The following is a 12,777-nucleotide window of genomic DNA, read 5'->3' on the forward strand; positions in this document are numbered from 1 at the left end:
GCAGAATATTTCAACGATAATTTTGCTTAACGAAAAATGCACACATATGTTCCAGCTTTTCATTTACGAATAGATGAACTAGAAACCAGACAGTATAACTATATATAGGTAGACCCTCAGAACATCATGCAAAACTAAGCAGTAACGTACGTTAGCTGCTTGCTATTGATGAACTAAACTATAGTAAGCCCCAGCACGTAGAAACACTCGAGTAAGCTTGATAGTTTATGTGGAAGCTTACCTTTTTAAGATTTACTGCAAATTTATTTTGTGTCTAAAGATCCTGCGATGGGGTGTTGACTTTTGAACTGAAGTGAAAGACGTTTTCTGAAAGATATGAATACACTAGCTGAAAGTGAGTCTATAGGAGAGTAATGTGTTGATCTGTCGAATTGATTAACTTAATTGTTTGCCGTCGTCCGATATACTGCCATCTAGCATACTCCCTTCACTCCGCGCACCTGCACGACTACAGTATCACCGTAAGCCCAGTGATTTTAAGTCATACGATCAACCGCAGCACATACGGTGTTGCTACTATCACTATTCACTATTACGTCACTATTAGTAGGCTACTCAACGTCTAAGACGCAATTAAGTGTCACGTTCACGCACGTTGAAATTTTTAATATTTACCCGATATGTAGAATTTGCAGACAGGTTAACCATCAAAAATTAGCATATGATATATGTAACGCTTGTCTGCGTTGGCAGCATGATTTCTCCTACAAGTCTAAACTAGCTAGCTGGGAAATTTCTCCTACCAATCGAAACTATATAGCTCGTAAATTTCTGCTACCAGTCGAAACTAGCTGGGGAAATTTCTCCTAGCTAGTCTAAACCTTTTTCTCCGGTCATCCTAACTAGCTGGGAATGTATAAACGAGCTAAGAAATTTCTCCTACAAATCTAAACTAGCTGGGAAATTAATGTATACACTATAGCTGGTAAATTTTGCTAGAACACTCGAGTCAAGACAGTGAATATTTATGTGAACCTTACCTTTTAAGATGATTCAATTTACTGTCTAAGATCCAGCGATGGGGTGTTGGCTGTTGCACTGAAGTATGAACTAGTAAGAACTATAGAATATATATATAGATATATATATATATATAAGAACTATAGTATGAACTATGAAGTGTTGCACTAGTAGTATGTAGGTAGTAGTCGTATCGCCGTCAAGACGCAAGTGCCTCGTTTCCCGCAACTCGGTTGAAGTATTTACCGGATGACGTCACGTGACGTCACGGATAGGTGCGCATGCGCAGAACACGCAGCGTCGACTTATTTTCCGGCTGAGAAATTTACCGGGACACCGGCACCGTATTTATCGATCGCAAGCGGCCAGCGTAGAAAATCGCACAGTGTGTCCTAGGCTTAAGGCCGGCTTAAACGTTATTAACGTCTTTGTCGCATATAGTCACTTCAATTTTTTAATTCACCTTCCGATATTAGCAGCGCTGGCGATCGGTCTCTGTTAGCTGTGAAACATTATTATCCATTCTGTGTGTGTGTGTGTGTGTGTGTGTGTGTGTGTGTGCGCGCGCGCGCGTGTGTGCGTGTGCGTGCGTGCGGGCGGGCGTGCGTGCGTGTGCGTGTGCGTGTGTGTGTGTTTGTTTCTGTGTGTGTGTGTCTGTGTGCGTGTGCGTGTATGTGTGTCTGTGTGTGTCGCCAAGTATGTCCCACAAACTTAGCAATTCCCATAAACCCATTCCACGTATTCCACGAGGAACTCACGCACCGTCCGACCCTAACGATAATAATTATAAACAATTATAATTTCAAAAAAAGCTGTGCTATGTAACGAGTGTGTTAAAACCCCTGAGTTTGAATCAGTCAGATGCTGAATTTGGGTTGTTTCTCCCCTAAGAGACGCAGCTATTCTGTAGAATTGGAGGAACTGTCTGTGACAATCAACGTTTCCTAGTGTGCGTAGTTACATTTCTGACGTTCACGCAGAATTCCGTGAAATAGACACTGGTGCTTATGTGTAGAAAGCTTTACTCTGATACACAGTATATACCTATAATATTATATGCAAAATCTCCGCTTTACGTTGTGCCTACGAGTGAATGTGTTGTGTGCATATTAATTTGCTCAAAGGAAGTACTAATGTTTTTTTCCGGAAATCTATTTAGCGCTGGCAATTGGGCATCCCGCGCCTAAAATTTTATTCTAATTTACACTCGTGTGCTGCACGCGCGTGGTAATGTTAATTAGGAAATTAACGCATCGAGTACGGTGAGAAATTAATAAAACACACTTCCGTGGTCGTCAGCTGCTCATTTGGTTATCGTATGTGTTATCGACGCTGCGCGGATAGGCCTACGTGGGAGAAACGTTCGTTCAGCGCATGTCTTCTATACTCTACGACGTGAATCTTGGCGCGCCTATATAACAACGCCTATAAGCGTGACTGCAGGCAATCATGTGATCGATTCCCATGGACGAGCTTCCTGCGCTGGTTAGACGATAATGATTGTATGTAAACGAAACGTATTCTTTTGCAGAGGCAACTACGATGACCTGTGGCATAATATCGTACGAATTTATTTGTTTGTGATGAATGTGATGACCCGATATTTATGAAGTTTATAACGTTATCACGAGGCTAATGTTGTCATCACAAACAATGTATGTTCTAGCACTATTTAGATGTTGTATTTTCCTCTTCGTGAATAGAGCAACAGCGGTGGAAGTAACGAACGTTACAGTGTATCGTGTAGCGTTGCTGATGATGTCTCATACAAAGGCGCCCTACGACATGAGGAAATGTGCGCCGGCAGTCAGTCTAGCAGTAGAAAAAATCAACGCTGACGTCCTCAACGACAATTACCGTCTAGAGCTGATTGAGATTTCGTACGGCCACTCATGCGACTATGACAAGGCTCCGGGTTATGCCGCACAAGCGTTCTACACAAATGATATTATAGGTTTCGTTGGACCGGCTTGCTCCCATGCTCTGGACGCTGTCGCCCGTATGGCAGCCTTCTGGAACCTTCCCATCGTAACAGGCGGAGGTGCAAAAGGAATTTTCATTAACAAACTGTCCTACCCCACTCTTACTCGTACATCGTACTGCCAGTGCAGACTGCGAAAAGTTTTCGAAAGCATTTTTATCCACTTCAACTGGTCACACATCGCAATAATTACAGACATCGGCGATATTTTTTCCTTCAATGTTGGCAATTCTTTATACAAAGGCCTACATAAGTCACAAATCTACCCATCGATGCTCCAAACAGATTCAAGGCATGAACAGAATTTCACCACACTTTTACTGGAGGCCAGCCGTAATTCGAGAGGTGAGTCGATCAGCTATGATGATGTTGGTTTTCAGTTTGAAATTTTAAGCATTTGAAATTAGTTATCAATTTTTTTAATATCATAACGAGCGTTAGTAATTAACCCTACTCTCCTCTCGCTGAATCTCTAGTGATTGTGCTCAGCTTGCGCGGAGAATCGGTCAGAGAAGCAATGCTCACCGCCTATGATCTGGGAATGACCAAAGGCGAATGGGTGTTCTTTGACACGGAGATATTCAAGGAGCCATTCTGGGGCGACCACGGTTGGTATCGTGGTGATGAAAATGACAAACGAGCCAAGTCTGCATATGAAGCCTTGCTGAGGGTGTCTCTCGTGCAGCCGAGAGGGGAGCAGTTCCCTCTGTTTGCGGAGAAGGTGATGGAGAGAGCAGTTACTCAATACGGATATCATTTCAAGAACTCCAGTGAGGTATATACATATGAACGATTACACTGTCAGGTCAGGAACACTGCCTATTAGAATAGCTCCCTTCAACCCTGCAAAACAAATTGACACACACACGTGAAATTTTATATGTAGCGTAATTTCAACCTATTTTAACTGAACATATGCAAGGAACCCTATGCTTATTGTATCGCTTTAACTGTGTAACACGGTGTTAATCTATCGTGAATCGTAATAGTGGTATGCGTCGGTGAGGTATACCGTTGCTAAAACGTCTGTCATGCACAACACATAAACAACATAATACTGGTATGTGCGTATTAAAGTAGAGAAAACATTTAATGAAACATATGCATAACTAATGTATAATCCCACAAAGGGGCAGTGTCGCGTACATATGGTTGCGTGGTACATGAAACGTAACTTACGATTTAAACGGTTGATATGCTGTGTCAGCGAAACGCAGAGACGACTCACGGATTGTGTGATAGGTTTTTGAGAGAGCCCCCTCACATATCGTGCGCGCGGGTTTTTATACGTCTGTGCGGCCTATTCTGTTGCTAAGCGATGGTTCAATCTACGGAAGCGGAGCACATCGTCCAGGAACGTGCTCCACTTACTATAGGTGAGTTGTCCCGCGCCCCGCCATATATGAGGCGTGGCCTCAGAGGCGGGGCCGACCGGTAGAATGAGCCGGTGCGGGGACGGTGTCCAATAGTCGGTGGCAGGGGCATCCAGTAGGGCGGCTGGTGGGGGTTCTGGTCGTGGTCGTGGTGGTGGTCATGGTGGTGCTCGGTACGTCGTTGGTGGGGAGGGTCGGCTGGCTCGCACACAATCGTTTGTGCGGTGGCTCCCCCTGGGCGGCCGGCTCTTGATTGGGACGTCGGACGGCGTAGTGGCTGTGTGTGACGTCCATGATGTTGATGTTGATGATGATGCGGGTCGAATCGGCTTGTAACTGGTGGTGCTCAAAAGACGACAGTATAGTGTACTGTGGTATATTGCGCGTTATGTAATAACAACGTTGTTAGTGGCACTTCAGTAATAGAGTGCTTACAAAAAAAACATACAAATATGCAATTGCAAATGTGAGTTAGTGCGCCGTAAGGACGAGTGCCATACGGTGGAACATACAGTGTAACATACAGTGATGCCCACAGTAGTGCGTGTTGCAAAACATGTGTGTTAACTACATGGTGACAAAATGCGTCGCATGTGCACCGTTATCCTTATAGACTACAGAGTATTCTAGTCTATATCTGCATATTTCTTAGCATTGCGTTTTGAACGAGGGAGCGTTTTCATCTCCACTTCTTCGCTGTTATCCGCGGTTTGAAGCGGATGAGCCCTTTGAAGCATTTCATTATCTATCCCGTCATGTTGTACTAACAGGTACAAGCGTGGCGGAATGAAGGGGGCGGTGGCGTTAATGGGTTGCAAGAGAGGTCGGACTGTGGGGTGAACAATGGTGTGGGTAGGTACGATCAGGAGTGTATAATAGGGAGGAGTGTGACATCAATAAACAAGGGAAATTCGTCATTGTTCACTGCATATTGACCTACATTCAGGTCGTCTATTCCAAAACAACAGCGTCTACCGCGGAACCCTCAATAAGGCAAGATGGAGCTGTAACTCAACGTGCCTGGAGGACCTACGTGTGATATCAGTAGTAATTGAGTTTTTGATCGGTCCATTACTTCCTATTGGTTCAGGTCCCAGTTTGTGATTGTTCTCCTAAAAAGTCGGGGGAGGTACGTCTCCTGCTATTTGACAATGCGAGATACCATATCAGGCTATATGATCGTGGATTAATTACATTTTGGTTTGATAGTACTACATTAAATTCTAATCTAGTATCGACTGACGTGGTATAGGCCTGACTTTTTAACATTTGGATTCCATCACCCCCCCTTCCGTGTATCGCCGATTTGACAATTTGCTAGTTACCATCAGCTTGAACTTGGATCCGCGGGCCAGTTGGATATAACACTTTTTACTAACTGCAGGTCTCGGTCCCAGGCTGGGCGGATGATGGGTGCCCGGGAGCATGCAACGTCGGATTAAGGAGGTACATTAACCTACTCTTCTGCGTAAATGCAGCTTCGGAAATCTTTCAGAACATACTGCGAGAACTCTAAGTGATCGAACGGCTGTAATCGAATTATGCTGATGACATTAATAGTCCACGGGTGCTCAACGAGCGGAACATGACGCAGAACTACTTGCTGTTCTACAACTGTATAAGCGAGCAACATAATAAGGACTGCTAAGCAAAGGCAAGTGTCAGATAGCTGTCATCTGAAGTGAATCTTCTCCCGGTACATAATATTCGCGATTGAGCGCTACGACGCAGATGCTCTGGCAAGGTAACGCCATCATATGAGTCAAGTCCACCAAGCAAACGTCAGTGGTGTGAAATCGTTGATAGGCCATGGCGCAATAACATGCACGGTTGCATCACCAAACTACATGCAACCATAACAACACCCCTCCAGCACTTACCCACAAGGGTGCTTCTGTGGAAGTGGATACAAAACTCACTGACAACAGTTCTTTCGACTCCCCTCAAGAAGCACGTCTCTAAGCGCTCCCTCGGCTGTGATGAACTACGTTTGAACAGCGCGTAACCCGACGGAGGATTCACCCACCCCCCCCCCCCGCCCCCCCCTCCGTTGAATGCCAGCCCAAGTGGAATCAGGTGGTATATCTACTACAAGAAGCAAGGTTAATCAGCTTATGCCAGCCGGCCGCTGTCTAGTGTAGATATGCGCATCGTATTCTCCAGACGCGGAGCGGGAACTGCTAAGGAGTAGTGTGGGCTGTTTCAATCAATTTCACTATGTATGTATACGGCAATGCATTCACCGTTAAAACTGACCAGCAGCGGCCGTGAAACCCTCCTGTTGGAAATCTTCCAAAGCTAAAAGCTGAGTGCACTCAGCTTCGCATAGTAAAGCATGGAGGCTTCGTCTCGCACCATACAATCCTGAAACTTTGTATAAGACCAAGGCCGCGGAATCGCCAACCCCTTAACCCAGCCCGATTTCCTGAGCGCATCCGGAGTGACAACGCGGCACTGATAGACTAACACGGACAACAATTGCAGAAGACACACTTGCCTTGACATATAGTCAGAAGAGCGGTGCCAAAGGCGATGGGAACTTTGGTGAATATGCGAGGGCAACAGCTAAACAGGACCCAACCGTGAGGCAGAGAGGTCCTTACTGCTATCCTAAACAGACATGGAAAGACGACCGGACCTGAGTCTTAGCAGGCCACTCCGTGCTGAGCTAGCATAAAAACAAGGAGGAAGTATGACGGTCTCATCTTAAGAGGACACCCTGGTCTCCCAACTTAGCCTCAGAACAGGAAATCACGTGTTAGAGTATATGCCATACGTGGTCCACCAAGGGCGTAGTCAAGCGAAAGCCTCTTGCGCCAGAAGTAATGGTTCTCCTGGCATAGACGGTATGGTAGATACATCTTGTATAATATCATGCCATCCCGTGTCAGGCCACTACCAGAAGTGCTATCGCCTGAACCACTGGTGATGTTCTACATTGCCAGCAGACAACCAATGGTGGGCAATATATTATTCGACTTCGGAGGTGTCGCACCTTCGCTTCAATCATGACGCTACTTCTTGTTGTAACTGATGACTACAGGCAGAATTTCCTGAGTTGAAATTGTGTCATCGGAACGTCAGCAGCTGTAGTGATACCTAAGACTGGATGCCCTATCTTCTCCAGACAAGGAGTACCTGTAAGTTGTAAAGGTCAGAAAGGTCCGGCCATTCTCAGGCATCTGACTCGTGCCGTACTTGCTGGCCGACAGCTGGTTTACCCACCGACCGGTGTGACAACCCCCTCTTGGCCTCAGCTAATGGCCAAGTGGAACGTTTTAATGGACACAGTCATGAAACAATCTCGGGCAGCTCACCTAGAGGGATAAACTGTGCGGGAAGAGAGAATTACTAAGATTTCTTCAGACAGTACAGGGCAAGCCGCCCAACGACAACCAGGTGTGGCTGCCAAGCGAGGCACTGTAATCGGCCGCCGGTTTTCGTACGTCCAGCTCGCACTCAGCTGCCGGCTACAAAGACTTACCTCTTCTGGCCGGATGGTCACAGCCAGATAATAGGCTATCGTGATGCACGAACAAGGCAGAAGATAAACAGTGATGCCGATAAGAGACCGTGTGTAAAGCCCTGTGAAATTCGGGAAGGATGACCATGTTTCTAAGGAAAACACGATGCGAACAAGGTGATCACCCCACACTCCATCGATGCCGTAAACCGTTCGTCGTAGAAACTGCGAACAAGGGAATATGGTGATTGCAGGCGTGGAGTCCCAGAAAATACACTCGAGAACGATCACGCTTGTTTCAAAACGTGCTAACTGGATAATCATCCGGATCCCCTTACCTGCACGAAACGCGATACCTTCTACGAACCCCCACCTGATGAGACGGACACTACACGACCGAGGACCACAACTCCGTTGAGGACGCAACCACCTCAACCATGTCTGAAGTCTGCAGATCGACCCTCAGCGTGCGCGTACAACGACTTCCAGTGCAGATTACACGGATTTATCTACGCGTGCCCTGACAGTAGTGACGAGACCTTTAAGGGGAAGCTGGAAGTAAACGCTCTCGGCCCTAACAGCAATTTGTTGTCTATTTGTGATATGTGAAACGCAAGTCGTCACAATCAGATCATTGTAACCTACCTCAGTGTGACTACGACTCGAGTAAAAAGACTCTGGTGATGGCTTAAGTGACATTTCTCAACAAACCATTTTCTGTGTTAAGGTGATTTTTAGTTTCGTTCAGTATCTATGCAAAGACTGTCGTCAATATTTCAGAAGCAATTTTGCGAAGCATTTCAATATGGTACACTTTAATTTGCCATTTTCATGTTGTGTTAATTCAGTCCTTTACTTGCTAAAGGCAATATTTTCTCCTACGCCGGAAGTTGGGGAGGAATGTAGTAATAGGCGATTGTCAAATAATCTCTGTGTAATCTCTTCACCCGTATGGTGCTGCCACCTAGGCAGGTGTTTTTGGAAGAGTTGTGGATCCGCCTATAGTTTTCATCAAGCAGTAATAAACGATAGTCATGTTCCTTGAATCACGACCTTTGTCAGTGTGTACAACCAATGTGAAAGATATCATCACCGCGCCTTAAGCCTGCCGCCTTGCTAGCGGCAAGTTAATCGAAAGCGCGGCTATAGTACTAAGCTACACGGCCACTATAGCTCTAGTACTATAGCTCGCGGAATAGTACATTCTGCCTAAGATGTAATCTATCAAATGCTCCAACTGGGGCGCAAGGATAGAGAAACATGGGTCCCAATAAACGAATGTGCCTAATATATACCCTTAACCCTAACCACTACTGCCTAACCATACTATGATATAATAATTATACTTCATCTATATAGTAATGACTGTAACAGCCGCGTGTAATTTGACGTATCTCCGTCCGAAACACGCCGTAGGGAATTCACTTTACCTCTCACCGTGGGGGTTCCAACGTGGCAAAGACGATAAGCTATTCACTAAGCTTTATTGTACATAACAACGTACTAAAAGCAATCATTTCACACATCGACAACAACACTTTCCTCTTCAGCAGTCCGCCATTGCGATGCGTAAGTTGCTGGATCTCTCTAGCGATATGTCTGGCGGCTATTTTGTACCAATCTAGAGAAAAAACACAGCACAAAGCGAATCGGCACAACCAGGCCAAGATAAATCTTAAATAACTACTCATAATATCGTTATTGGTGTAATCTAATGTGTGCATCAATGTGATCATTGTGAGTTTCTCATTGCGTTGAGTGAGTAGATACGGTTTTCATGTCAGTGCGTGAGAATGGGTTTGTAACGCCGTATCATAAATCATGTGGCGTACGTGTATCATGTAGGCCTATCCGTTGACGTGTTAATCTGTATGTAGAGACGGCCGGCCTACGAAGGCTAGCGTATGTGACATGTAGATTGAGACCTGTGTGACTGTAAACTCAGTGTTACGTATGTGAACTGTAGACTGAGATGTAAACATCGCCGGCAGCAGGCCTGCATACGCTCCTAACCGAATAATTCTTGTCCTCAGATAAACGTTTTAGATTTTGTGCAATAACCTTACCAAAATACGACGTATAGATGTGACTAAGCAGAACCGGGGTAGATTGAGATGTGCGTATGTGACTGTAGATTGAGATGTGGCGTATCTTGAACTGTAGATATGAGATGTGCGTATGTGTATTGTGACTGTAGGCTTGAGATGTGCCGTATGTACTGATATTGAGATGTTGCTATATGAGCTGTAGATTGACGATGTGTCGTATGTACTGTAGGTTGAGATGTGCGTATGAGACTGTAGTTGAAATGTGTGTATGTGACTGTAGATTTGAGATGTGCGTATGTTACTGTAGAGTTGAGATGTGCGTATGTGACTGTAGATTGAGATGTGGCGTATGTGACTCAGACTGTAGACCGAGATGTACGTACGTGACTAAACTGAGATGTAGCATGTACCGTGTAACGTGTGACTGTGAACTGATATACATATGGTGAAGGTGATAACAAGGATGCACGTTTATTGGTTCTTATATTATTATATATAATTAGCTCCTGACTTCGCATTGAAGAAAATAGTGTGTCCTGCGTCATCTTATAATATCGATGCACTTCTTTCATCAGGCCATCAAATCATTCCGCAAACAAATGTAAAAAGGGTAAAATTTAGACTTTTAGAAATAATTTTTACCAGAACTGCAAAAAAACCAGCCGCAAATATTTACGGTTTACAATATGCCACAGTCGACTTTGGGCCAAACATTCAACTTCGTGCAGAGCACGGGTATTTGCTAGTATTGATGTAAATGACATTGGTTTAATTGGGACCCATGTTTTCTATCTTTGAACGACATCTCACCTATCTGTTTTGAACACTTTCCACAACTTTACACAGGTATTTATGCATTTATTCCTCAAAGTCAGCACTTATTGAAATTACATTTCAAATCATATGGCGTGCGCACCAGCATAAAAATAACTTTTTATAGGATATAATAGATTATTTTATCTATTATTATTATTATTATCTATTATTATTATAGACTATAGATAATTATTATAGCTTATTATTATTATAGACTATAGATAATTTATAGGATAATAGGAGTAGATAATAGGGAAGGAGTGTGCCTCCAATAAACAAGGGAAAATCGTCATTTACTAGCCTATATATACCTACGATTTACTACGCGTAACTCATCAACTTGAGCTCAAATCGTACACAGTACATTCGACCATCATCGTACCAGATCGTTTCCTCGTAGACACCCGCAATCCGGAGATACAGACTAAAACATACGACACGATTCACAAATCTTTGTCCATTAATCAACCGTAGAGACCGCCTATAATTCAGACAAAAGGCAGCACGATTGCTGCCGCTGCGTTTGCTGTTGGAATGTGGAAATGTGGGGGGCGTTGTGACTCGCGAGGAGATTGGAAATCGACGCAACCATAGACGAGCTAATCATGACCTATTTGCAGCTAGTATGCCCCCCCCCCAACCGCAATCAGCAGCAGCTCTGCGGCTCAGCCAGCGTGTATAACGCGTGTATAAACAATACGTACTGTTACGTGCAATACGTGCGTACAATATACGTGCTGTTAGGCTCCTGCTCACGTGCAGAGGTTCGTGTACACGTTGCTATGACTATATTGCTGTCACTGGTCATGTAAATAAATAGTGTGGTACGATCGCTGTTGAGCCAGACCAGTTTGTATATATCTTGTATATTCAGTAATAATCTGTAATTGTTTATAATATCTGCAAATTATCATCATGGATAGCACACCAGTAAAGTGTGCGGGTAGCAGTGCTCTTCCTCAAACACCACGACGATCCCCTAGACTCGCCCTAAAGAGGAAAATAATAGGCCGTGAACATAGCTATAGTGTGCATGGAACTCACCAGATAACGAAGTTACCTACAATATTTGGCAAATTCCTGGACCATATACAATCCTTTTCTATCCACAACGACTACAAACTGAACCAGTGCAAATTTTATGATGAAGAGTCAGGCTGGTTTCTTACAGTATTGCCGGAGAAATTAAAGATTCCTGCCAGTAGGGTTGGACCAATAAGTGTTGTAAATATAGTCGTGAGTGGAGAAGGGAAAGTAGGTTTGCGAGTGTTAGAGGCTGTTGTGGAGGAGCAGGATTGTGTTGTCGAAGGCATATATATGAGTGACCTCTTTGAAGACATGCTTAAGAAACTTATTACCTATGAACCCTGTTTAGGTTTGGATGAAGCAAAATATAAATCAGTTACTGGACATTTGCGATACTCGCCGAAATGTGTGCGGAAACAATTCCCTTATATTCACTACGTGTCACAAGCATGTGAAGTTTACATCAAGCCTTTAAGAAAAACGTCAACTACATGCAGGAAGTGCTCTCAGATGTTAAGGAACATGCGACGTGGTAATGTGAAAGCATCAAAATTAACAGATTCTGCAAAAAAAAGGCGACTGTTGCCAGCATCCAGTTATCCGATATCTCTGCTCTCTCCAACTAGTCAAAAAGTTCGATCACGAAAAAAAGCCAATAAAACTAGCACATTGAAAAAAAAACTCAGCCGACATGAAATAATGCTAGAAGAACTCTCAGTGCAACTGAGCCAAGAACAGAGCGACGATTTAAATTGTGCAGTACAATTTATGACAACGACAAAAGAAGGACAGGAGGGATTCAATAAGCTGATGAGCGCTACCCAGGAGGAGGCAGGCAAGGAAGTAGCAGATGCAATGAGAGATGCGTGGGAAAAGGACCAAAAGATAAATAGTAAGTGAAGCTGAATAATTAATGTGCACCTAATACTAGTATACGATAATTCCAGAAGTTAAATAAATACGAATACTCAAGTATACCAAATACCAAACACAATTCACTTGCATGCAAATAAGAAAATTACATGATGTATTGAAGGAGCACAATGCACATGTACATGTACAATGTACATGTTAAAAAAGGTCGAGTAT

The sequence above is a fragment of the Priapulus caudatus genome, unplaced genomic scaffold (genome assembly GCF_000485595.1).
Source record: "Priapulus caudatus unplaced genomic scaffold, Priapulus_caudatus-5.0.1 Scaffold888, whole genome shotgun sequence".
In the NCBI taxonomy this organism is placed as follows: Eukaryota; Metazoa; Priapulida; class Priapulimorpha; order Priapulimorphida; family Priapulidae; genus Priapulus; species Priapulus caudatus.